General features: G+C 50.0%; 2 protein-coding genes and 3 non-coding genes across 8 annotated transcripts in view; 4 read left to right on the forward strand and 1 right to left on the reverse strand.

Moving 5' to 3' along the window:
- Nucleotides 1-26,345, forward strand: part of LOC102943236 (zinc finger protein 883) — a 2,438,435-nt gene that overhangs the window by 431,904 nt on the left and 1,980,186 nt on the right. The window lies entirely within an intron of this gene.
- Nucleotides 1-26,345, reverse strand: part of LOC114020163 (zinc finger protein 501) — a 1,907,800-nt gene that overhangs the window by 397,905 nt on the left and 1,483,550 nt on the right. The gene's annotated exons all lie outside the window — the stretch shown is intronic.
- Nucleotides 6,065-6,149, forward strand: TRNAS-UGA. Its single transcript has one exon. It is a non-coding gene; the product is annotated as a tRNA-Ser (tRNA).
- On the forward strand, nucleotides 9,631-9,703 carry TRNAV-AAC. Its single transcript has one exon. It is a non-coding gene; the product is annotated as a tRNA-Val (tRNA).
- Nucleotides 17,235-17,316, forward strand: TRNAS-GCU. Its single transcript has one exon. It is a non-coding gene; the product is annotated as a tRNA-Ser (tRNA).

Here is a 26,345-nt window from a genome sequence, read left to right on the forward strand (position 1 = left end):
GACTGCCCCACAGGGCTCTGCTCTGCTACGCTGTCTCACGAACGGCTCCGCTCCACCACGACCGGCTCCGCCCTGCACAGCTCGCCGTCTCACGAACAGCTCTGCTCAGCTCGCCGTCTCACGAACACGCCGCTGTCTCACGAACGGCTCCGCTCCACCACGACCGGCTCCGCTCTGCACAGCTCGCCGTCTCACGAACACGCCGCTGTCTCACGAACGGCTCCGCTCCACCACGACCGGCTCTGCTCTGCACAGCTCGCTGTCTCACGAACGGCTCCGCTCTGCACAGCTTGCCGTCTCACGAACAGCACCACTGCAGTCTAGATCTTCCGGCTCCCCACTACTTGACACAGTGCTCAGTGATTTCAGCTCTCAGTGATTTCAGCTCATAGTAGTGGGGGCCTTAGTGCTGGTGCACCATAAGGCCAAAGTGAATGCAGCACAGTACCTGTAGCAAGACTCTTAATAGACCCAAAATTAGCTCTGACATTCCACAGTGGAGAGAGACAGAGGTGCAATTGGTGCTTCAGGCCCTCACAAAGGGGCCCACACCACCAGGTACTAATACCTGTCTCAAGTCTCTCTCCATTCACACAGTTTTGGAACCCATGACCCTTGCCTAGTGAGTGCTACTTAGTTGATGGTGAGTCCCTCCATCATAGCAAAAGACCAAGTACAGTTCCAAGCACAGTTCCCCTAATCAGGGTAATAACAATTTATTCTTCCTGCCCCAATAACAGAGACACTGGGGATCACACAGCAGCCGAAGTGACCATTTGGGCAGCTATGGCCTCAGTCTAGGCGGGGTGGGTGTGCCTATGCAAATGAGATCAGCCCCTGAAGTTTTTTTTTTCACAACTTGCCACACCTCACCACCAGATGTCAGGGTGGAGCTCATCCTGACACTGCTTACACAAGCACCTTGCCACTCCCAACAGATCCCCTGTCCTGCCTGTGTCTCCCCCCACTCAGCTGGGGTCTCAGCTCCCACTGTGCTCAGCGCTGCCCTTGCTGTCCCAGTAGGGGTAGGCAGTGAACTTGCTGCTTTCCTTGCTGCATCAGAGCCAGCGTGAGGCCCCTGAGCCCCCCTCTCCGGTTTGCAGTGGGGCAATAGGGCAAGGAGCGTCTCTCTGTCCCACCCAGCCCCAGGGGTTCTGGTTACAGGCAGGCAGGTAGCCTGAGCCTAGCAGCTTCTCCCTGCTGCCAGCCAGGTCATCTGCATTTTCACTGACCATTTTCCTCTCCGCCGATTGGTTCCCTGGATTCAAATTCAAACCCTCGGCAGTTACCGGAAGAGGGCCTGGATCCTGTCCCAAAGAGACAGTCACCCCACAATAGGGTCTCACAGCCGATATCCCGGGCGATGCTCTGGAACTGCTCCCCATGAAGCCAGTCAGGACTCTGGGGCAGTCTCCTTTCTGTGAGCAGCCTGCCTTCAGACACACAGCTCACACAGCTTCCACCTTCCTGGGTCTGACCTCGGAGCATTCAGCATCCTCTGCCCCTCCGTGCGCTTCCCACAGCGAGTCCGCTCAGGCGGGGCTCCTGGGGAAGCCAGAGGGTCCTGCCCCCCAACTTCACAGTCAGACGTGACTCTCAGCCAGCCAGCAAAACAGAGGTCCACTAAATGACAGGAACACGGTCTAAAACAGAGCTTGTAAGTGCAGAGAATGGGACCCCGCAGCTGGGTCCATTTTGGGGGGCAGTGAGCCAGACAACCACGTCTGCCCTTCACTCCATGTCCCAGCCAGCCCCAAACTGAAACTCCCTCCAGCCCCTCCTCCTCTGGGCTTTGTCCCATTCCCGGGCCAGGAGGTCACCTGATTCATTTGTTCTCCAACTCTTTAGCTCTCACCTTGCAGGGGGAAGGGCCCAGGCCATCAGTTGCCAGGAAACAGGGTGTCGGCCATTCTCTGTGTCCAGACCCCTGCACACACCTGCCCTCTAGGGCTCTGCAATGATCATTCACCATTACCCCACCACCTAGAGACTTAAGAACTGCCTAGGGGAAACTGAGGGACCCCCACAATATTCAGAGGAAACATTAAGAACAGTCCCACTTCGTCACAACAGGGTCTCCTCTCTCTGGGCTGTGCCTCTGGCTTTGGGGCTGCAGCTCTGCTCCCAGGACAGGGTCTGCTCTCTCTGAGCTGCTTTTCTGGTCCCTCTGGATCTGGCCCAGCTCTGCTCCCCAGCTAAGCTGGGGCCCCTGCTTTCTCCTTAGCTCAGCCCCACTCTGTCTGACCCAGGCAATTCCAGCTCACATGGAGGATGGGACCTCCCTGGCCTCCTGACTCCCTGATTAGCCTGCCCGCCCTGTCACTCAGGCTGACCTGGAGAATTGGCCTCTCCCCATTGTTCCTGCAGACTGTCAGTCTCAGGGTCCTGATTCCCCATCGACCCTTCCCCTTTGAGTACTGGGAGCTAGCAACTAAAACACACCCACTCAATGTTAGTAAGGGGGCAACAGTCCCCTTACAGTAGGGTTGAATCATAGAATCATAGAATATCAGGGTTGGAAGGGACCTCAGGAGGTCATCTAGTCCAACCCTCTGCTCAAAGCAGGACCAATCCCCAACTACATCATCCCAGCCAGGGCTTTGTCAAGCCTGACCTTAGAAATATCTAAGGAAGGAGATTCCACCACCTCCCTAGGTAACGCATTCCAGGGTTTCACCACCCTCCTAGTGAAAAAGTTTTTCCTAATATCCAACCTAAACCTCCCCCACTGAACTTGAGACCATTACTCCTTGTTCTATCATCTGCTACCACTAAGAACAGTCTGGATCCATCCTCTCTGGAACCCCCTTTTCAGGTAGTTGAAAGCAGCTATCAAATCCCCCCTCATTCTTCTCTTCTGTAGACTAAACAACCCCAGTTCCCTCAGCCTCTCCTCATAAGTCATGTGTTCCACTCCCCTAATCGTCGGGTTTGGATTGGGCTAAAGGGGAAAAGATTTTGTGTGACAGTGTGTGGGGATCGGGAGGGTGTGATTCTCTAGGATATAAAGGATGGAACACACAGGGGTAGTGACAGTGAAGCCCCATGTCTGAGTGTTATGACCCGTTTTGGTTTTGCCATTCACCTTCCCCTCCTATGGTCTCATCTTTCATTGAATCCAGCATTTTTCAACCGATCATCATCACAGAGGTGTCCCACATGCCTCAAATACAGTGTCCCTCTCAGAGATGCTGAGGACTGGAACGGATTTCAGCTGATGGACACGTTTGCTAGGTTTTTATACAGTTGCCTAGTAAAATGCTGAGTTTTTTAATTTATTACAAGCATCATTCCTGATCATACTGGAGAGGGGTAAGGAAATCGATTTTCATTCAAACAAGTTTATAAACAGAAGCACTGGGATTTGAAGGAGGAACCCATTGCCAGGCAGGCAAATGTTCAATCACTGAGCTGTACACTCAACAAAGAGCGCCTCGGATAGCCCAGACAAGGGATGGGTTTGAACCTGGAGATTTAGTCCACTTTATATATATACAAACACCACGGCTTACAAAATCACCACACCTGCCCTCTGTTACCAGAGGACAGCAACAACTTTCCTTGGAGCACACACTGCTCCCCAGCTCCACGCCCTCCAATCTCTCCAGCATTGCCCCAATCCCTTAGCGGTACAGGGCACAGGTAACTAGAACCCCTTCATCCCGATAGAATTAATGGCCAAATAATTCCATTTAGACCAGAAACGCAGAGCTCCTTTGTCAGAGCAGATGTACATAGTGATCTAGTCTGGCTGTAAAATATCAACACCAAATATTATGTTAGATGAATCCTCAGAAACGGCTCTTCCCCATCCAGATCCCAGCAAAGGGTAATCCAAGGAAAGGGGCTGTTTAGGAAGGAAAGAAGAAAGATGTCCTTCTCTCCCTGGAGGAATTGAGCTCTGCGCTTTGGACAGAAAGGAGGGGAAGGAAATGGCCACACGATGGCAGCAGAAATGAAATGAAACACAAGAAATGAAACACAAAAGGCTTCTTCTGTGCACATGGGTTCTGAACAGTGAGGGAACCTGACTCCCACATCGTGAAAAGTCACAAAGCCGTTTCGTTCTATGGCAGGGAACACTAGCAGAGAAGAGTTCCAATAATTGTTACTTTCGATTTTTTTTACATTATAGAGAAAATTGTAACAAAATTAGTCTGAACCTGAGCTGCCCGTTATTAAAAGCTGGTTCCCCAATTCAGTTCCAACTGCTCTGCTAGAACCCCCCTCCAAGGTGCCTGCTCAGCCCAGGAAGAAAAACAAGAGAAACCCCCATTCGGCACTGCCCTTAGCTCCAGGCTGATGCCTTGGGGTGGGGACGGGGACTGATTGTTTTCTGCTGAGCAGGGAGCCTCTGGTGCTATTGTCCTAGCACTTCCCAGCCCAGACTGTCCTCTGTGTCAGCTGCTGCTCCCCGCATGCTCTCGAGTCAGACATGCAGGGCCCCCAGGGGAACAGAGGCTGGGACAGGGCAGCAGCCTGGGTTGGGCTGGGAAGATGCTGGGAGTTCTCGTTCCCTGAGAACTGGCCTGGCTCCCTTCTTAACAGCAAACAAATCAATTCCATTTCCCCTCCCTGGATAAATCAGCCTGGAGCCAAGGGCAGCACGGGACGATTCCCTTTACTTCCCACCGAGGCATGAGACAACCCAGGGCAATACTAGAAGAGCAGATGGAACTGACGTGGGGAAACCAGCCTTTTATAACAGGCAGCTCAAGTTTAAGCTAGGTGTTTTTACCAATTTTTACAACATTAAATAACCCTTCAATCATCGTCTCACCATCCATAAAATTGCTTCAGCTTTGTAGTCTACCAAGTGCAAAACTAAACATCTCTTCAAATCCAAGGGTGTGGAGATCAGTCAGTGTGCAGAGTCATCCCACATGAAAGAACCATGTTGTGGTTCAGACCGGCCCCATCATGTGGCCATTGACTTTCTCTCCTCTCCCTTAAAAGTTTTAGTGTTTTGCATCAAAACTTTGTTCCCTTAGGAGAGACCTGGGAACCAGGGCTGGCAGCCAGACAAACACCTTTAAGAGGAGGCATCCCTCTCCCTGTCAAAAAATGATCTCCCTCCTTCAGTTCAGTGACAGCCTGAATTGTTCCTTGTCCCGGAAGAGCCAGAGGATTGAAAGCAGCAACATCAAATCCTGTGTAGCTCGCAGGAATGAACACAAACACTCCCTTGTGTCTGAAGACATGTTTAGTTTTTACCCTTGGTAAACGACAAGGCTAAAGGGAAAGGCGGTGGCACAAGATATAGAGTGAAACACGACACAATCATCACAGTTATGCCCATAGTGACTGCAAAATTTTTTATATACTTATTATCATCAGTGTATTATTTTCTCTGGAATCTAGACCATGACTATACCTTGACCAAGAAATTTGGATCTTGATAAAATAATCGACTACCCCCGGTTAAGGCAATGGACTTGACACCCACCCGAGTGTCCCTACACAGGTACAAATACTAACAACAAGGGCTGCCTTTTAGCCATAGTTTTTAATCAGGGCAAGAAATTGATACAAACCCGTTAAATCATTTCTCAGCCCGAGTCCTTCACCCACATTCCTTAGGGCATTGGGCCGCCATGTGAATGTTTCATTTCCCTCCTCAATTTCACACAGAGACACAATTTCCTTTGCACAGATCCATGAGCAGTAAAACCTCCCTGTGTCTCTTGTCTGAGCCAGGGCATTCAATTCCATTGAAACCTTCTCTCCTGCAATGGCAATAGTCAGACAGAGGGGATGTAGCTACCTGCATCCCTGACAGTGCCCCAGAGAAATCCTGACCCCTGCTATTCGAATGATGTGCTGGAGATTTGAATAGGAAAGGGACTGTCTGTTTTTCATTCCCCACTTCGACAAGTCAATCTATTGCAATGTCATTAACCACAAGCACACTCCGATCATGCTGCAGCCGGAAGAGAAATGGGCAGAAATTCTCGCTGTTCCGCCATGGACACACTTGTGCTGGGGAAGCTGGTCTGAGCAAGCAATTTGAAGTGACAATTCTGTGAGAACAGAATCATAGTGTAGCGAAGCAGCTGTCTATCAAGTAATTGTGGCCGAGTGGTTAAGGCGATGGATTTGAAATCCCTTGTGGGGGTCCCCCCACGCAGGTTCAAATCCTGTCAACTACAGAAACGTTAGTGTGTTGTCATCGCTGTTGTTTTTGTGTGTGAGCATCCACAGTGCGAACTGGAGCCAGCTCTGGCCTCGCTCTATCGACATGTGAGACTGTTATAGCGCTTAGGTGTATTTTTATCACTTAGCTAGTTACAGGGGTATAAAAACAACGAATCAAAATCACAGTCCACCTGTGTACGGGCCTGCTCTCACTAGGATAGTCGGAGGCCTTGTTCTTAGGCTAAGGCCTTTGGCTAAGCAGCAGGGGCAGCCATAAGCTGGGAAGCGTACGGTCACATTGTCACATCCCAAACCAGACACACTGAAATAAGGTGGTATTGAGCGGTTAGGAAGAAGATCCTGTCCAGAGAGTGCCCATCACCACTAGATAAAAAAACGGATCTTAAGATGGTTAAAGAAAACATCCTGTCTGGCAAGAAATCACTTCTCAATGGTTGTGGTTGTGAAACCCTCATTTCTGTATGTTTTGTCTTTATGCCCCCCAGTTTTCTATTGTTAATCTGTCTGGTTCGCTAATTGTTTCTGTCTGCTGTATAATTAATTTTGCTAGATGTAAGTTAATTAAGGTAGTGGGATATACTTGGTTAGAGAATTATGTTACAATATGTTAGGATTGGTTAGTTAAATTTCAGTAAAACGATTGGTTAAGGTATAGCTGAGAATATTATTATGTAAACTGGGGTCAAACAGGAAGTGGAGGGGAAATTGGAATCATGCTTGCTAAGGGGGGAACGGGAAACAGGGACACAGGCAAGGCTCTGCGGCATCAGAGCTGGGAAGGGGGATACAGGGTAAATGCTCTGTGGCATGAGAGCTTGGAAGGGAACACTGGGGAACAGACTCTATTGGCGTATAGAGATAAGCCCAACTGGTGTGAAGGGCTCCAAAATATGCTTGCTTGGAAACTAACCCCAATAAACATCGCATTGTCTGCGCTTTGGACTTCTGGCCTTTTGCTGCTTGCCTGACAAGAACCAGGGAAGCGGGAGGGTTGAGGGAAAGCTCTTTAACATGGACCATAGTGTGTCCATAGTGTGTCTCTGCATGTTGTTGGCCAAGTGATCACAGCACCTGGAGGGGTTTTGCTACTTGTCACGAGCACAGTATTGTAAGAGGCAGCCCAGATTCAACAGCCCTGCCTGCAAGATGATTTACAGCAACCTGTACCTTGTTTCCATGTTCATCCGATGCCTCCTTTCAACACTTGTCAGCAAAAAGACCTGTTCCTTTTGCAAGCATGTGTATGGCTAGTCAAAGGCGGGTTTCTCCGTTAACAAAAAAGATTGACCAAAAGGTGACAAGAGGAGGCACGTTCAGCAAGGCAGCACTGGATGCTGGATCCTGAACTTGCTCTTTATCCAGCAGGTTTATTGGCAAGCTCTGCCACGGTGCCACTCTCTGGGACTTCTCCCGTAACTGCTCCATTTTTCATCAACAATAAAATGAAAGGTGAAAGGACAGTAATTCTCCATTTCCTGTAAATAAGGCAGTGTTACTTACTCCCTCTCCTAAGACAAGAACTAGGGGCCACCAAATGAAATGAATAGGCAGCACGTTTAAAACAAACAAAAAGAAGTATTTTTTCACACAACCCACAGTCTACATGTGGAACTCCTTGCCAAAGGATATTGTGAAGGCCAAGACTATAACAGCGTTCAAAAAATGAACCAGTTATATTCATGGAGGATAGGCCTATCAATGGGTATTAGCCAAGATGGACAGGGATGGTGTTCCTACCCTCTGTTTGCCAGGAGCTGTGAATGGGCGACAAGGGACAGATCACTTGATGATTACGTGTTCTGTTCATTCCTTCTGAAGCACTTGACATTGGCCATTATGGGAAGACAGGATACTGGGCGAAAGGGACCTTTGGTCTGACCCAGTATGGCCGTTCTTACGTCCTTCTGGCCCTATGCTCCTTTCATATATATTCCTGGGATTCTGCCTTACAATGTGTCCCTGAGATCTCACGCAAAATGCCCCAGACAGGCAAACGCTCTGGGATCCTGAAGCCTCTGCCACCCATGTTGTACCTTGTCGCTCATCACTAACCCTTGATGCTGCTCCTTTCTCTAGACTGTGAAAAGGGGGAGGCAGTGCAGGAGCCTTCTGGGGATGCAGATCCAACACTTTGGGAGAGACAGATTGTTTGAGGCATCAGATTGCTGTAAGCCAGGGGAGGCCAACCTGTGGCTCCAGAGCCACGTGCGGCTCTTCAGAAGTTAATATGTGGCTCCTTCTATAGGTGCTGACTCCGGGGCTGGAGCTACAGATGCCAACTTTCCAATGTGCCGGGGGTGCTCACTGCTCAACCCCTGGCTCTTCCACAGGCCCTGCCCCAACTCCAGCCCTTCCAGCCCCCTCCCCTGAGCCTGCCGTGCCCTCGCTCCTCTCCCCTCCGCCCAGAGCCTCCTGCATGCCACGAAACAGCTGAGCGGGCGGTGCGGGGAGGGAGGAGGAGGCACTGATCGGCGGGGCAGTCGGTGGGTGGGAGGCAGTGAGACCTGGGGGGGTGGAGTTGATGCAGGGCTGCTGACATATTACTGTGGCTCTTTGGCAATATACACTGGTAAATTCTGGCTCCTTCTCAGGCTCAGGTTGGCCACCCCTGCTCTAAACCATGCAGCCTGAGCTTTAATGAGTTTTAATGAGCCTGAGCTTCAAGGCAAGGGTGGCTCTGTCCACCTCCTTCCCCTGTGCTGCTGGACACCAAGTACCTGGCGGCCAGTCGGTAAAGCCGGGAATACAGGGTGGGGTGCCAAGTGGCAGCAGGCCTCCTGTCATCAAGGTTCAGCTGCCCAACTTCCTCCCCGTGCCGCTAGGCCCCAGTCGCCTGCAGCCACCAGGTAACCCAGGAACTAAGGCAGGAATGGGGGGAGGAAGCAAGTCAAGCTGAGCAAGGCAGGCAAAAAATCATCTTGCCTTCGTGGGCCACTCACAGTGATATCCCTCTTGTGTGCCATGGCTGACAAAAACATCCCAGACAGAGAAACAGCAGGCCAAACAGAAACCTAGTAACTGTCAAAGTAGCTCAGCCAAGAGCACATTAGACTGAAGATTTAAAGGTCCCTGCTTCAATCCCAGGCTTCGGCATGTTGTTTTGTCCCTTTGTGTGCAGGGGTGGGCTGTTTTCTGGAAGTGCAGCGGTGCCTTTACCCGCCATGAGTCCCTCATTTCGGGCTCTGCAGCAGGAAAAAGCAGCGTGGGCTTGTGCACCAAGTTGGCCCACCTGAGCTTTCTTTCTTCTCTTGCTCTTTCTCAGCAAGGGGAAGAAAAAGAAGCTCTCCTTCAAGCTAGAGTCACAAGGGAGACGTAAGGATGACCTTCTGAGCACCGGCACCAGCGCTTTGCTCTACCAGCTGACCTACCAAAGGGCTGCCACCACTTTCTGCAGGTTGGCCCATCAGTGTGTGCCAGGGTGAGCGCCAGCCAAGTGGATGGAATTTGAAGGGAGGGGCAGAGCTCTGTGACAGAGTTTCTGTAGTGTAGTGGTTATCACGTTTGCCTAACACGCAAAAGGCCCCTGGTTCGAAACCAGGCAGAAACATGATGGCTTACTTTTTCTAGCTGTCCAGCAAGGCGCTCCTCCTTCTACCACTGGCCTGTCCCTGGGGTAACCCCGACCCCCGCAGGACAGAGGGTGGTGAAATGAGCTGAGAAATCTAGAGGGTCTAGGCCAGTCACCTTTTGGAGCCTTGGACGTTGGCCTATGGAGGCCGGCTCTTCCGGCTGCCCTCCTTTGCGTGACTTGTCAAAGGAGGGAGTGAGGCAGGAATAGGGCAAAAGAGGAAAATCATGCTGAGGAAGGCAGAGCAGAAGCTAAGTGCCTCAGTGGGGTTAGCAGAGCGTCACCGTTCGTTCTGCCAAAGCCAGGGGTGGTGCGGTTGGCTGCTGGAAGGTAGAATCCTGTGCCTGCCTCCTGGTTTCCCAGGGATGGCTACTTGCAGTCCAGGAGAAGAAGGATGGTTCTGGGTGAAAGGAAGACAAGCAAAGCTGAGTCCGAGTTTGTGTGTGCCGGTGTTCTTTTCTGGCGAAGATGGGGGTGCGGTGATGGGCTTGAGAGGCTCCCTGCCACACATGGAGCAGCGAGAACCACTCCTCCTTTGTGGCCGACCCGGGGGCGTGATTGATGGCTTTGGAGGCGGGGGTTGGGCTAGCTGTGAGCAACTGGGATCCCTTCTGAGGGCCGAACCCATGGTAGTGCAGTTGGCTGCTGGGAGGTAGAATCCTGTGCCTGCCTCTTGGCATCCCAGGGATGGCTACTTGTAGCCCAGGAAAAGAAGCGGGGTTCCGGGTGGAAGGAAAAGAAGCAATGGTTAGGCAGAGTGGGATCCTTTCTCATCAAGATAGTGTGCTGTGGTGGGCCTGGGAATTGCCTGTGAGCAGTGGGAACCACTATGTTCCAGTGAGAACCACTGCTCCTTTTTGGCCTTCACTGCTGTGCCAGTATACAGGGTAAATAAGCCTGGAGTTTCTTGAGCAGATGGTGTCGTTTCTTCTGGTAATCCTCAGTGGGATCAGAGGATAATGGCTTGTAGAATGTGGAGTTAGAGAGCTGCCTAGCAGCTTCTTGTTCATATTCCAACTTAGTCATGATGACGACAGCACATCCTTTGTTAGCCTTTTTGATTATGATGTTAGAGTTGTTCCAGAGGCTGTTGACATCTATTTTATGTTTGTAACAGGCTCTTGCCCACCTCCAGCAGAGTTTTCAATAACCTACTATGGCAACTTACCAAATGTCATGCAAACTAGTCCATTCCTCCCCATAGTCAATCTCTGACCAGAATGTTAGAATGAGGCAGAGAACTGGGAAAGTATCACAATAGGAACACATTAAAAAGTGGGATGAATCAAAGATGGGATGCAGACTGAGCCTGTTCTATAGCTGGTGAAGTGACAGGGACACACTCCCACTCGTCCTGGTTCTGAAATAACAAGAGAAGCAGGTCAAAGAGAATGAGCTCATGTGGGAGCTCTAGGCAGCTGCCCTGTCAGTGCATCACACACCTGGGAGGTGTTACACAAAACACAGCACTTCCCCTCTGGAAGAGAAACCCTTCCCCCCACTGCCACCACTTCATTATACTATCCAGGGGCTGTTTGTCCTGCAGGACTTTGATCTCTCTGGGTGGTCCATGGTGATTCATAAAAGAGCCATTAGGGGAGCAGGAGTCATCCCAATAGAAATCTCTTCACTTCTTTCTCAGTGCACCTTCTTAGCCCTGGCTTTGGGTGCTTTGAAGTTGGCTCTGCAGCCTTGATTTTAGGTGGGATCTTGACCACCTTCTGGGGCTTGGCAGATTACACCTTTTGAGGGCTTTTCTCTGCCTTTTTGGTCCCCTCTTCAGTCACCACATTCTGATGATTATTCCTAGACATGGGCGTGGTGGCCTTCCTGGGGATCTTGGCAGCTTTATCCAGCTTCTTGGTGGCTATATTCCTGCTCAGAGCCACTGTCTTCTTCTCATGCGGTGTCCTTGTCCTAGCTGCTGGTTGAATGTGAAGGAGCCAAGATGCTGGTGACTTTAGCCTGCACCAAGTTGCCTTTGCTCATCAGACTCCTGAACCCCAAGTGGATGTGGTTCTTGTTCTTCTGCACAGCATAGCTGCTAGGGGGCTTATTCCTTCACCCACTTCCTTCCCTGGTCCTTCTCGCATGAACAGAGAGCAACAATACCCAAAGTCCAAAGGTGCAAACAATTCGATGTTTATTGGGGTGAACTTCCAGCAAGCATGATTCCAGTTTCCTTCCTTAGTGTCCCCCTTCCCAGCTCTGACACCACAGAGCCTTACACCTGTGTCCCTGTTCCCATTTCCCCCTTTAGATAAATATGGTTCCAATTTGCCCACCCTGGAGTTCTGCTTAGCTATACCTTAACCAATCATTTTCCTGAAATTTAACTAACCAATCCTAACATATTGTAACATGATTATTTAACCAATTATATCCCACCACCTTAATTAGTTTTCACCCAGCAAAATTAATTATACAGCTGACAGACCCTGCTTCAGCGAGCTCCTTTTCTACTCCCAGACCACAGGTGGTTTTAATAATGGGGTTTGATTAAACTTCATAAATGTAGTAAACACCACAACTTGCACACCCAATGACATAGCTTCGCCCACTGACATAGCTCCCACCTCCTGGGGAAGTGAATTAACTACACTGACAGGAAAACTCTCTCCCATGTTAAGGAAAAGTTAGCACACGTGACTCCATTTTGGTTTGGGGCCCACCATTATCTAAAAGCAAGCACATCATGCACCAGGAGGAGTGTTCTTAGATACTGCATTCCTGTGAAAATCCTCCTCCTTGTCTCCAGCCTGCCTTGACTCCCCGTATCTGTTCTTTGTCTGTCCCTAACTCCCTATCTCCTGGCCTTTGATGTGAGGCCTCCCATCCTGATAATAAAAGTTACTGATGCATGGCTTTAGGACCATGCTGTGTAATTAACATACTAGTTTAGCAGGAGGAATGCACCAAGCAGGGATAGGTGGTAGAGAAGAAAAGGGTTTGTTTATTGGCTAAGGTTTCTGGTGCACGAGGGCAACATGCTTTTATAAAAAGCATATAACCTTTGTATAATCTGTATTCAGGGTCCCCTCCTGGCTAGCAGGGGGGCACCATGCTCAAGCGTAATAACCTTGGTGTTTTTTGGGAACTCTGCAGTTGTGGACTTTGTTTATGTGCCTCAGCCTAGATTCGAACTGTGCGCGTCCAACCAGGTGTAATTCATAGCATTTGTGTGCATGTCCTATCAGGTGTAATTCGTAACACCCATCAGCACAGAGCAGTGGTTTTCAAACTGTGGGACAAGATCCCAAGGGGGGTCGTGACCCTGTTTTAGGGGGGTCACCAGGGCTGGCGTTAGACTTGTTGGGGCTTGGGTCTGAAACCAAAAGTCTGATTACCGGCCACCCAGAGCTGAATCCCTTAAGCTTTGCTTTTGCCCTCCCCCGAGCGGGGCAGGGTTTGGGCTTCAGCTTTAGCTCCCCCGGCCCAGTGTGGAGGGGCTTGGTGTTTGGTCCCGCTTCCCGGGGTTATGTAGTAAGTTTCTTTGGCAGCAGGGGGTTGCAGTGAAATGAAGTTTCAGAAACCGTGGCACAGAGCATCTTCATTACCGAGCTGCAGCAGTGTAGACTCAATGTTTGAAATGTAGACTTGTCCTTGGCCTGAGAGGAAGACTAGACTTGGCTCCCTGGGTGCTCAGGCACTGAGAGTACAGCCATGAAGACACCACACACCAGCCTTCCCTAGTTGGCAAGAACCAAACCTCCACAGAAAGACCCTCATGGTTTCCTAGGCCAGCTCCCTAAGCACTCAGCCACAACCACTTAATACAGGGGCTTTTCTACACCATGGTTCTGTTCTCATTGAAAGATCATTTCCAGTTGTTTGCTCAGACCAGCTTACCCAGCACACTCACGGCTGTGCAGTTCTGTAAGTGTGGCCATGGCTGAAGACCGAGAATTTCTGCCCTTTTCCCTACTGGCTGGAGCATGGTTAGAGTGTTTGTGGTTAATGATTTTGCTGTAGATTGTTCACTCCCTGCTTTGACAATTCAGACAGTCCCTTTTCCTGTTGTAGCTCCAATAGCAGGGGTGGGTTTTCTTTGGGTCACTGAGATTTTGTGGGGAGTTGGTGGCTCCTTTCTTTCCTCACCCTGGAGTAAACCAAGCTTTTTATTCCATCGTTCATGTTTCATGGAATAACAGCAGCAGCACGAAGAAAGAGGAGAGGGAATATCTCCCTGTCAGGGCTGAAGGTGACCACTTCCCGTCTGTCCGACAGCTGCCATTGCAGGAGAGAAGGTTTCAATGCAATTGAATGTCCTTGCTCAGACTAGAGACACACAAAGGTTTTGCTGTTCATGGATCTGTGCAAAGGAAATTGTGTCTCTGAGTGAAACTGAGGAGGGAAGTGAAATGCCCACGTGGTGACGCAATGCCCTATGGCATGACTGGAGTGGACTCACCTGGGATTGACATGACATTTCTTTCTGTCAAGTAGTGAGAAATGTGACATTAATTCAGATGCGGAATTGAGGCTTCTTTCGCTCCTTGTAAAAACTTGAACTTGATTTCCCAGATGGGAGAGAGGGAAAGTCTGGAGCTGCCTTTAATCCCAGTCTGAAATACAAGGGAGAATTCTGGAATTGAAGGAATGGGAAAAAATGGAGAGGAAAGAGAGAGAGAAAACACCTCTTTTCTCTTCTTCCCCCTCCCAGCAAGAAATGTTATCAATGGGGAAACTCCTCACCAGGACCAGCCTTAGGGAAAATGGCACCCTGGACAAAACTTGCACTTTGGCATATCCATTGCCCCAGGCTCCTGTGGGCTCCCCACTCCCCCTTTGCCCCTAGTTCCTGCACTCCCAACCCTTGGACTTCCTTCACCCCTAACCCCTGCCCCCTCCTGTGCCCTAACCCCTACACTGTGTCCCCTTTGCCCTTAACTCCCATACTCCCCTCCTGCACCCCCTTCACCCCTAATTGCTGTACCCCTCCTGCACCCATGTGGGGAAAGTGACCTGTGTGCATGGGGCAGCTGGCATTGCTGCCTTCTTCTCTCTGGAATGCTGCTCTTCCGGGCACCCCTGGGGCTGTGGGGGTTGAGGGGGGTGAGGAGTGACTTCAGTGTTCCATGCATCCTGGTCACTTTCCTCCCCTGGGCTGTATAAGGGGAGGGCAGAGAGAAGCAGCTTCTGATGCTCGCCTCTGAGCACAGCCCAGGTGGGGAAAGTGACCAGGATGCATGGAACACTTCGTGTTGCTCCTCGCTCCCCCGCAACCCTCTATGGGGCCACGGAGGAACATTGTGGGAGGGGCTGAGCTGGGAAGAAGTAGGGAGAAATCTGGGACCCCCCTCCACCCCAGGAAGCAGTTTCTGACACTACACTGGCAGAGTGCATCTTTGCACTGCTGCATAGTGCCCCTTTGATGAGCGGGTGCACTGGGTGCCTGCCTGGGTGGCCCACCCCGAAAGCCAGCATGAACAGCAGAGGACACAGAGACACTGGCCACACACTGAGCAGTGGTAGCCTGGGTGGCACGTAATGCAGGCTCGGGGAAGCTAAGCCTCCCCAAAGCTGTATTGCCAAGAGGGCAGTGGCGGGTTGCCACATGGGCCAATGGGGCCCTGTAGGGAGCCAGGGTGGCTCCCCTCCGAACCAGAGGGTAAAGAGCCACCCTCTGAGCCTGAGCGGGCGGGGCCAGGCCAAGCTCCCGCCAGTCCCCGGAGGGGAAGGGTGGGACAGGAAGTACAAAGGGCGGGGGCCTCTGCCCAGTGAGGAGAGCACCAGGGAGGGAGACAGACCCAGGCTGCTCCCTCGTGATCCTGCTGCGGACCCAGGCGAAGCCCTGGGCAAGGAGGAGCCTGACCGGGGGGAAGGCCTGTGGCAACCAGGGCTGCCGGCCACTGAATACCCAGAGGACCTGGAGGGGCCTGGCTGCAGCCCGGGCCAGCGTGAGTCCGATACCGAGGGGGAGCGGGAGCTGCCCGCAGTGGATTACCTGGAGGAGATGGAGGGACCGAAGCGACCCGCCTGAGAGACCGGGTAGGAAGTAGCCCAGGGGCCCAACTACACCGTGGGGTGGGTGTGTTTGGTCAGCGGGTGCGGACGGCCCCGCTGACCCAGCAGCGGGACCTTCGCCTCCCGCCACTGTCAGGGCCCTGGGCTGGAACGCAGTGGAGTTGGGTGGGCCTGCGCCCCTGGCTCGTGCCGGCACCCCTCCCCCGCCGGAGGGGCGTGCCCCTGGCTCGTGCCGGCACCCCTCCCCCGCCTGAGGGGCGCGCCCCCGGCTCGTGCCGGCACCCCTCCCCCGCCTGAGGGGCGCGCCCCCGGCTCGTGCCGGCACCCCTCCCCCGCCGGAGGGGCGTGCCCCTGGCTCGTGCCGGCACACCTTCCCCGCTAATTCCCCAACACCCGGGAGGTGGGGCCGAGGCCTGCCACGGAGACCATTGCTCTCCATCGCCCCTAGGAGCTCGGAGGACCGACCGACACCTGTCACAGGCCCATGATTAGGGCCCCTGGCCAAATTAGGCCCTCTGGAAAAGTCTCCCCTATGTCGGCCCCAGGGCTGGAGCTGCTCTCACTCCCTGCTATGGCCGGGGGACTGCAGCCGGGGCACAGAGCTTCCCTGGTCTCAGGGCCATGCGGGGGTTAAGGAGCGAGGAGGTTGGGGCAGTGAGGGAAGGGGTGGAAAGAGATGACGTAGTTGATGGGGCCATGGGTGGAAGGCGTGAAGAGGGTGGGGCTGCAGGCAGAAGGGGGGGGCAGGGCCACGGTTCCAGTGCTGGGGTCCCTGCACTTGTTCTACCTTTCCCTGGGCTTTGGCATCACTAATCCCTGCTTAGCGAGTTGGGTCAGTGGTCCCCAAAATGTGGGGTATGCCTCCTAGGGAGGCACAGAGGAATGTTCATGGGGGCACCTCAGGGCCTGAGCCAGCCCCCATGGAGGGCAGGGAGGGAGCACCACTCAGCTCCACTCTGCCCCTGCTCTTCCCCAACCCCACCCTCAGCCTGGGCCCCTGGCTTCTGGCTCAGCCTCGTCCCCCTTACTCCCATCTGCACCCCTCTTCCCAGGAAACAAGAGCCCCACTCCCAGCCCTGGTTCTCGACTGCAGCTTCCGAGGGGCCGCAGACACGGATAAGAGGGCACAAGTTTGGCGACCACTGGTTTAGGTGAAGTCCTCAATCACTTCTATGCAGTCCAATAAAAGGTATTCCTCACCCACCTAGCCCCTCAGTCAGGATGGACTAGGTATGTTCTGCTGCCCTTCACTCATACAGGAAGGATAAGAACATTTCATTTCACTGAATGCTCAAGTGATTTGTAACCTGACACCAGCCAAAACGGGTCATTCTGGCAAAGCGGCTCCATCACGCTGGGTACCTAGGCAGAGTAGGCGTGTCTATGCAAATGGTCTGTTCCTGAAGTCTTTCCCCCCAGCTCCTCACTAGATGTGAGGGGGGAGCTCATTCAGACCCTGCTTATGCTTAGTATTTAAAAACTCCTTATTGTCCCTACCTCTGCTGGCCTTAGATTTCTCCTCGTGTCCTTTCCTGACAGCTCAGATGAGGTGGCCGAGTGGTTAAGGTGGTGGACTGCTAATCCATTGTGCTCTGCACGCATGGGTTCGAATCCCATCCTCATCGAAGGCGTTCAGTCTTCTCTCTTCTTTTACAAACAACCATATCCCCCTTTGGTACAATGACAGACCAAACCATGGTGCTTCCTGCAAACAAAAACCTTCTCAGGAACTCAGATCCCCTGCTTTAAATGAAATGTGGTGCTGAAAGAATTGTCTAGCTCTCTATATCTTATCTCAAAAGGTAACATCCTCATAATCTCCCCCAAACACCCTGGGATCTCCCCAAATTATTAAAATTCCCCCGTCCACAGCAAGGCCACGAGAGTGACCCACAGCTAGAGTGTCCAGGCCAAGCTGTTCTGAAGGAGGCAACTCAAACATTTTCTCTCTCCTTCCCTTGGCACGGTCTGACTGGGAAAACAAAATCCCCCAAATTGAAAATTTTCTTCTGAAAAAACAATACTAGTCTCTTTGGGGACTTTGATTTGAATGGATTATTATTATTCTCTTCTGCTCTCTGAATTATTTCAGTTCAGTCTTTGTCCTCCTGATGTGTTTCCAGGTGTTGAGTTGTGGGGGAGCGAGGCCAAGTCATGATGTCTCTTCCCCTCTTTCATAGTTTCTTCCAACTTTCTAGAAAGCTCCTTTGCTAGGATGAGAGTCAAGCAGTGTCCATTGTCTCTGCGCTATCTTGGAGAAGTCTGCATTATACACGGTTCCTGGGATAGACCTTGGGAGCGTGGATACCTTTAATGGGTCAGCAGCGAGCCTAGCTTTTCCATTGTCGCACCTGAAAGGCTGGTGGTGGGCATTTCCCAACCTCAGAACATATTTCAATAATGCACACAGAGTAAAACTTCATCACTTCCCAGACAAGGCTAGCACACACCATCCAACCAAGTATTAATGTTCAACAGATCACAACTTTTACAATGATACCTCACAAGACACATGTTGTACAAACCATGTCATCATTATATGACAGTGGTGACTATGGGGCTTCCTCCTGACACAATCGTTGCCGTCTACCTGAAGAAATGGCCTCATTTCTATCATTTCTATGATTCTATGATTTCAATCTCTCCAGTAACATTACAAAACCAACTGCTTAGCATTTTATGGTAGAAGTTGGAGGGAATTCAAAGATCCTCCAAAGCTGTGCATTCAGGCCACCTAGTTGGGTAAATTCCATGCTCCTTATTCAGAAGAGACTTGACATGGCTTGAGGGGAGGCAGGCTTAGCTGTTCAATACACAGGTGGAGGGAGAAGGGCGCAGTACATTGACAATGTAGAACGTGAGACTCATAATCGGTGGTTTTGAGTGTAAGAGGGTGCCCTACCTACTGTGGTTGTGTGCTCTGAGAGTCATCTCCTTGCTTTCCATTTAAGGTCAGGGTGGGATATTATAACCACGTGTTCTGGGAAAACTTTTCCCCTGGTCTGCTCAGTGAACCCTTGCTGAGAAACTTTCCATGTATTTGACTGCATGTCGGTTTCCTATATTGTTGAATGAGGCCCAAGGTGCTGGAAGGGAAATGTCCATGGAAAACTCAGATATTCCTGTTCTCCGAAAAAAAGGCAAGTATTAGTTAGACACCATTGCTTCTAGTCTTCCTGTGGAATCCAAGGCTAGCTGAGGAATTTCTGTCTATACTAGAAAGAATCATTCCATTGTCAATACAAATGAAATGAGATCTGCAGCTCGAGTCAGTGCCCTTTAAAAATATTTGCTAAGAAAAAAGCCATTACTCTCCCTTGTTGATAAGGGCAAGGAGACCTCTTTTGCTCCCAATTTCAAATGCGGAATGAATGGAGATTTTTGTTTAAAATCTTTCATTGCCCTGTGGGAATCGAACCCACGACTCAGCTGTTAAAACCCCAGAGCCCACCACTTAAAGGACCAGGTAGCGCCATTTCTTTCTGACAACCAGCTTTGCCTTTCTCAGACTCCTACTTCACCAATCCCAGATGCTGCTCCAGTCTCCATTGCCCTGAAGGGACAAGAACAGAGAATGAAGGATCCCCTGTGCTCAGTGTCACAAACCAAGCCCAAAAAATGGACGACATGGTGTCGCAATCTCAAATTATGCCTCCATCAGCATCACAGGAGCAAAACAAAGAAATCACCAGAGGAGCAATTTTCCTCTGCTTGCCTTTACTCCAGTGTAGTCCTCTCCGCTTCTTCTTCTTCTGCTTATAATCTGGAGGCTCTGTCAGGGGAAAAAATCATTGAGCTGACAGTATTTCTGGGATAGAAACCCAGAAAGGGGAGTTGATGCCACCTGATGGCAGGCTGATTCATTTTCACAAGTCTCATGGCTTTAGCTGCCTCTTAGTGTAGCTCTCATTTTGTCAGCGCTGCGCTCTCAGGAAGCTGACAAAGTGCTGAACCCTGCTTCTTTTGGGCCACTGGGAGCGTGGGGATTGCACACCGGCTGCAAGCCCTTCTGTCCTCTCCTTGTCCTGCTCAGCTACCCCAGACTCTTTCCCACAAATGGTTTCATCAGATGCTGGAGGGACCTAAGGACCTACAGGTTTCCCTCACCCACCTTGTAAGACAAAGTGTGATTCCCTTCTCTGACACTCCTGGGGCCAGATATTCTTTGAGAAGCTTCTCCGCAGGAGGTCTGATGTTCTGCAAAAATGTGTCTGTGGCTTGGGGGGAACCTACTTGTCTACCCCCTCTCTGGGAGCTGAGAAGCTTTTTCGGACTCTCCCCCACTATGTGAGTCAAAGAGCATCTCCCCATGGTGGGAGAACACTAAACTCCACCCTCCCGTGCTTGTTACTCTGACCAGCTGGTAAATCAACACCAGCTCTCTGATGTAGAAACCAGCATCTAACCAGCCTTGTAATAGCCCCTGTTTGCTAGCTGGAGAGTGAAGGAATGAAGACGGAAGGCAAATGTCAGAAAAGGAATCTGAACTCACACTGTGACTGTGCCTTTGAAGAAGTGCTACAGACAGCCTGGCTAGCTCAGCTGGTAGAACATGAGACTCTTAGTCCCAGGGTCATGGGTTTGAGCCCCATGTTGGGTGCTTGATCTTACTACCTTAAGTGTCCTTTTTTGTTTATATGGTGAACCCAAAATGAAATGCACTTTCTTGCCTCTCAACAATCTTATGCAGGAAATGTCTCTTCCTCTTAGCTTAGATAGCACAGGAAGAGAGAACAAACTGACATTTCCACATATTCAAGGGACACCATCATAGGACCTGAGCACATCAGCCACACCATCAGGGGCTTGTTCACTTGCACATCTACCAACATGATCATAGAATATCAGGGTTGGAAGGGACCTCAGGGAGGTCATCTAGTCCAACCCCCTGCTCAAAGCAGGACCAATCCCCAATTTTTTCCCCAGATCCCTAAATGGCCCCCTCAAGAATTGAACTCACAACCCTGGGTTTAGCAGGCCAATGCTCAAACCCTGACTTATCCCTCCCCCTGAGAGATACCATCATGTGCCAGCAATGCCCCTCTGCCATGTACATTGGACAAACCAGACTGTCTCTATGCAAAAGAGTAAATGGACACAAATCAGACATCAAAAATTGTAACATTAAAAAACCAGTAGGAGAGCACTTCAGTCTCCCTGGACACTCAAGAACAGACTTAAAAGTGGCCATTTTTTAACAAAACAACCCTTCAAAAACAGAGTTCAATGAGAAACTGCAGAACTGGAATTAATTTGCAAACTTTACACCATCAAGTTAGGCCTGAATAAAGACTGGAGTGGCCAAGTCACTACAAAAAATAATTTTCCCTCTGTTGATACTCACACCTCCTTGTCAACTGTTGGAAATGGGCCACATCCACCCTAATTGAATTGGACTCGTTATCATTGACCCCCCCCCCCCCGCACACACACACACTCTGTAAGGTAACTCCCATCTTTTCATGTGCTGTGTATTTATACCTGCCTACTGTATTTTCCACTCCATGCATCTGATGAAGTGGGTTATAGCCCACAAAATTTTATGCCCAAATAAATTTTCTAGTCTTTAAGGTGCCACAAGGACTCCTTGTTGTTTTTAAAAATATTAAGGGCGCAGTAAGGAAATTAGTATCTCAGAGCTTGTGGTAACATCATTTGAAGAAGAACAAGAGGTTGATGTGAAAAAGGGCTAAGGAAATCATGTTATTTCAAAAGGGAAAAGTGGTGTTGTGTGTGTTGAAAGGCTGGATTAGAAATTTCCAATTGTCATTTTCTGATCCATCCCACCCTTCAGCAGCTAAACCTCAGGAATGGAAGAGGCTACTGATCCTTCTCTCCAGCTGCTTAATTCTGAAGACTAGTCTATGGAGCTGGGTGAATAGTTTTTGGATGAATATTTTAATTTACTGAAATATTTTGGTGGACCAAAAATGATTTTTTAAAATTTTGTTTCAACAAGAAAACTGAAAAAAAATAATTTTGGGTCAATCTGGGTGATTATTAATTATTATTATTATTATATAGGTTAGGCTAGCTAGCAAGCAAGGAAATAAATGATTTGCACAGCTCTACTTGTATGAAAGGTCCACAATTGGAACATGCCTATGCTCTGTTCTGAGGCCGTTTGAGTTTCACGTAGTATCCAAAACCTATCTGAGCATGATGAAGTACCAGTTGAGGGAACAACAAGTGAAGATATGTGTTGAAAAGCTTCATTTCCTGGCTGGAAATCAAACTCCGGTCTCGGTGGTGAAAGCACTGAAATTTAACCACTAGATTAGACCACCAGGGAGGGTGGATTTTTATCACCTGTACTAGGCTTTCGCCGACTGCTCTGACTAATTTTGGAACCTGGTCCTTTCTCAATTTCCCTGAGGGGACAAGAACAGAGGGTGAAGGATTCACTGTGCTCAGGGTCACAAACTGAGCCTAACCAAAGGCATTGACACAAACTCAAATGATGCTTCAGCTTCCTCCACCAGGATCACAAGAGCAACACAAACAAACCCCAAGAAGTACAATCCTTGTCTGATTCACTTAAGCCCATCGCAACCATCTCTGCTTCTTCTTCCTCCTACATAGAGGCTCTTCCAGGAAAACACATGGAGCCAATCCTAACTCTATCCTAGAAGCCCAGGGAGGGGTTTTCATAGCACCTCACACAAGCTGATAGGAGTTAGATTCCATGTAACGGGGCCCTTAGCTTTGCCTGCTCCCTAGCCTTGCTCTCTCAAGGCTGTTAGGCAGGAAATGATTCCTCCTGTCTCTGAGCTTTAATGGAACAGAAAGAGAGGACAAATTGACATTTCCATCATCCTCCGAGAGTGAGAGAGAACTTTCTCCTCTTCTATTCTAGCCTAGCTAAGAGAGGGAAACATAATCCTTCAGGGGCTCACTGTCCCCTTCAGCGATCTGTAGCTTCTCTACTTCTTCCTATATTGGTGCCAGCTCTGCATTGGGCATATAAGTACTTCCTTGTCAGATCCTTCCCAGCCCTCTTTATTGTCACAGAGATTGTTGCAGGCTGTGGTCGCAGTCAGCTCTCTGCCTATCGACTGGGTCACACAGTATCCATTCCTTGTATATTTCTGTAACTCCTCGTTACTGCGTTTGTGATGATTTATAAAAACAGGCCAGAGAGTAAAACGAGATGGCATTAAAACTTAAAAAAAAAACAAAAAAAACACCTGTCCTCAGTGGATAATATTGGAAATTGTTTTGTTTTCTGTTTCTTTTATATCAATTTACTGTGCTAAAAAAATCAAGGGAACAGGAAGGAAATTTGTAGCTCAGAGCTTGTGTTAACATGGTTTGAAGATGAGCAAGCAGTTGAGTGTTAAAAAATATTATGGGAAAAACGTTATTTAGAAAGGGAAAAGTGATGTTGTATAGCCAGCAGCTGTGAAGTTATCCTTATAGCGATCCATTTGAATGGCCTGGAGCCAATCCCCCACAGAAACAATGGCTGAGAATTCTGGAGAACTCGGTTCCAACAGGCCAGTGTTTGGTCTAGGAACAGAAAATACATGGGCAGATAACAGGTATTAGCTGGTTTATAGAACAAAGTTTAAGTTCCACAATGATTACGCTGTGACTAGGCTAGCGATTTGCAATTATTATGTTCTGATTCCTCACATCACAACCCTGCCTAGCCAGGAAAGGAGGGGAAATGTGATCATCAGGAAATAGATTTTTCTGACATGGAAAGGGTACACGAGGCTGCTTGTGGTTAGCTCAAAATAAACAAAAGCGAGGAGGAACACTGCTGGCTGGGAGGTAACTAGGCAGGACAAAGGGTTGGGATTCTTCCATGCTCAGATTTAATATGTAGCTGGCAATCTCCCAAATGATGGTCTATTCCGTCCCTCAACGTGCAGGGTAACGTTCTCCTTTTGAACTTCAAGTTTCATGAAAGAAAAAAAACAAGGAGGAAGAAAGCATAGAAGCTATGGATGTATTTGAGAAAGGAATTGGATGGAAAGAAGACAACAGGAGCCACAAGAGAGAAAGCAGCACTGTTTCTGCACGAGGGACCTTTTGCGCCTTAGGCAAATGTGATAACCACTACACTACAGAAACCAGCTCCTGTCACTTTTGGGGCCCTTTTTGAAGGCTCTCTCAGTAGCAAATGAAATGAATTCCAATTCAACAGTCTCTCGCTGGAGTCTCGATTTGAAGTTTTTTTGTTGTAATATCGCAACTTTCATTTCTGTAATTGCGTGACCAGAGAGATTAAAGTGTTCTCCGACTGGTTTATGAATGTTATAATTCTTGACATCTGATTTGCATCCATTTATTCTTTTACATAGAGACTCCTTACAATGTGTATGATAATCAAGTTGGGCCATTTCCAGCACAAATCCAGGTTTTCTAGAGACTAACCAATTTATTTGAGCATAAGCTTTTGTGAGCTACAGCTCACTTCATCGGATGCATACTGTGGAAAGTGTAGAAGATCTTTTTATACACTCAAAGCATGAAAACCGCCCCCCCCCCCCCCCCAAACCCACTCTCCTGCTGGTAATAGCTTATCTACCTTACAATGTGTATTCAATTCAAAGAGACTGTTGAATTGGAATTCATTTGCAAATTGGATACAATTAACTTAGGCTTGAATAGAGACTGGGAGTGGCTAAGTCATTATGCAAGGTAACCTATTTCCCCTTGTTTTTTTATACCCCCCTCCTCAGACATTCTTGTTAAACCCTGGATTTGTGCTGGAAATGGCCCAACTTGATTATCATACATATTGTAAAGAGATAAGCTATGACCAGCAGGAGAGTGGGTTTGTGTGTGGGGGCAGTTTTCATGCTTTGAGTGTATAAAAAGATCTTCTACACTTTCCACAGTATGCATCCGATGAAGTGAGCTGTAGCTCACAAAAGCTTATGCTCAAATAAATTGGTTAGTCTCTAAGGTGCCAAAGGAGGGAAAGGAAATGGACACATGATGGCGATGTAACCTAAGAAATGAAACACAACAGGCTTGTGTGTACATAGATTCTGAACAGCAAAAGCATCTGATTCCCATATCATGAAAAGCCAAAAAGCCATTTCTTTCTGTGGCCGGGAACAGTAAGAGAAAAGAGTTCCAACAATTCCTGCCCGTTTACTTATGAATTCTTTTATGTTATAAATAAATTTGCCACAAGATTTGTCTGAACGTGAGGTGCCTGTTATTAAAAGCTGGTTCCCCAATTCAGTTCCAACTGCTCTGCTAGAAACACCCCCAGGTCCCTGCTCACCCCAGTAGGGGCAAAAAGAGAACCCCCCACTGGGTGCTGCCCTTAACTCCAGGCTGCTGTCCCAGGGTGGGGGTGGGGACTGATTGTTTGCTGCTGGGGAGGGAGGCAGTATAGGCCTCTGGTGCTGAGCTCCTAGCACTTGCCCAGCCCAGGCTGTCCTCTGCGTCAGCGGCTGCTCCCCGCATGCTCTCGAGTCAGACATGCAGGGCCCCCAAGGGGACAGAGGCTGGGACAGGGCAGCAGCCTGGGTTGGGCTGGGAAGATGCTGGGAGATCTCGTTCCCCCAGAACTGGCCTGGCTCCCTTCTCAACAGCAAACAAATCAGTTCCATGTCCCCTCCCAGGAAAAATCAGCCTGCAGCCAAGGGCAGCACTGGACAATTCCCTTTACTTCCCACCGAGGCGTGAGGGAACCCAGGGCGTTTCTAGAAGAACTTTTGGAACTGATGTGGGGAAAACAGCCTTTAATAACAGGCAGCTCTAATTTAAGCTCACTGGGTTTGTTTGTGTTTTACAATTCACTATAGCCCTAAATAATCCTTCCATCCTAGTGTCACCACCAGGGCCATCCTTACCCATACACGAAGGACGCAGCTGCAAATTTCGTGGCGCCCTGTGCAGCTGTGTGCTACTCCAGCCCCTGCTCCATGTCTTCTCCATAGCCCCTGCTCCGCCCTAGCCCCACCCCACTCCACCCCTTATCTACCCCACCCCGCCTCTTCCCAACCCCTGCTCCATCCCAGGCCCTCCCCCACTCCCCTGAGGACTGTCGGGGTTACCAATCCCCCTTCAAGTCTGGCCTGCAGAGCCTCCTGGCTGAGGCGTCTCCCTGTGCTGGGCCCACTGCCCAGGGTCCCACCTCGCTCTCCCCAGCTGCTCACCACACCCAGCTCCAGACTGCTCCAGCTCCAGCTTCAGCTCCAGCTCCAGCTTCACTCTGTCTTAGCTCCAGCTCCACTCTGCCTCAGCACAGCTGCTGCTCTGCCTCCAACTCCCTGAGCTGCTTCTCTGGCCCCTCTGGCTCCGGTTGCTGCAGCTCTGCTCCCAGGACAGGTGTCACAGAGTCCCCGGGCTATGCTCTGGAACTGTACCCCATGAAGCCAGGCAGGACTCTGGGGCAGGTGCCTTCTTGTGAGCAGCCTGTCTTCAGGACACAAAGCTCACACAGCTTCCACCTTGCAGGGGGGAAGGGCCAGGCCATCAGTTGCCAGGAAACAGGGTGTCGACCATTGTCCGTGTCCTGACCCCCGCACAGACCTGCCCTCTAGGGCTCTGCAATGATCATACACCCTTACCCCACCACCTAGAGACTTAAGAACTGCCTAGGGGAAACTGAGGCATCCCCACAATGTTCAGAGGAAACATTAAGAACAGTCCCACTTCGTCACATCTCTCCCCCCTTCGAGATCAA

Source organism: Chelonia mydas, chromosome 28 (assembly GCF_015237465.2).
Source record: "Chelonia mydas isolate rCheMyd1 chromosome 28, rCheMyd1.pri.v2, whole genome shotgun sequence".
Lineage (NCBI taxonomy): Eukaryota > Metazoa > Chordata > Testudines > Cheloniidae > Chelonia > Chelonia mydas.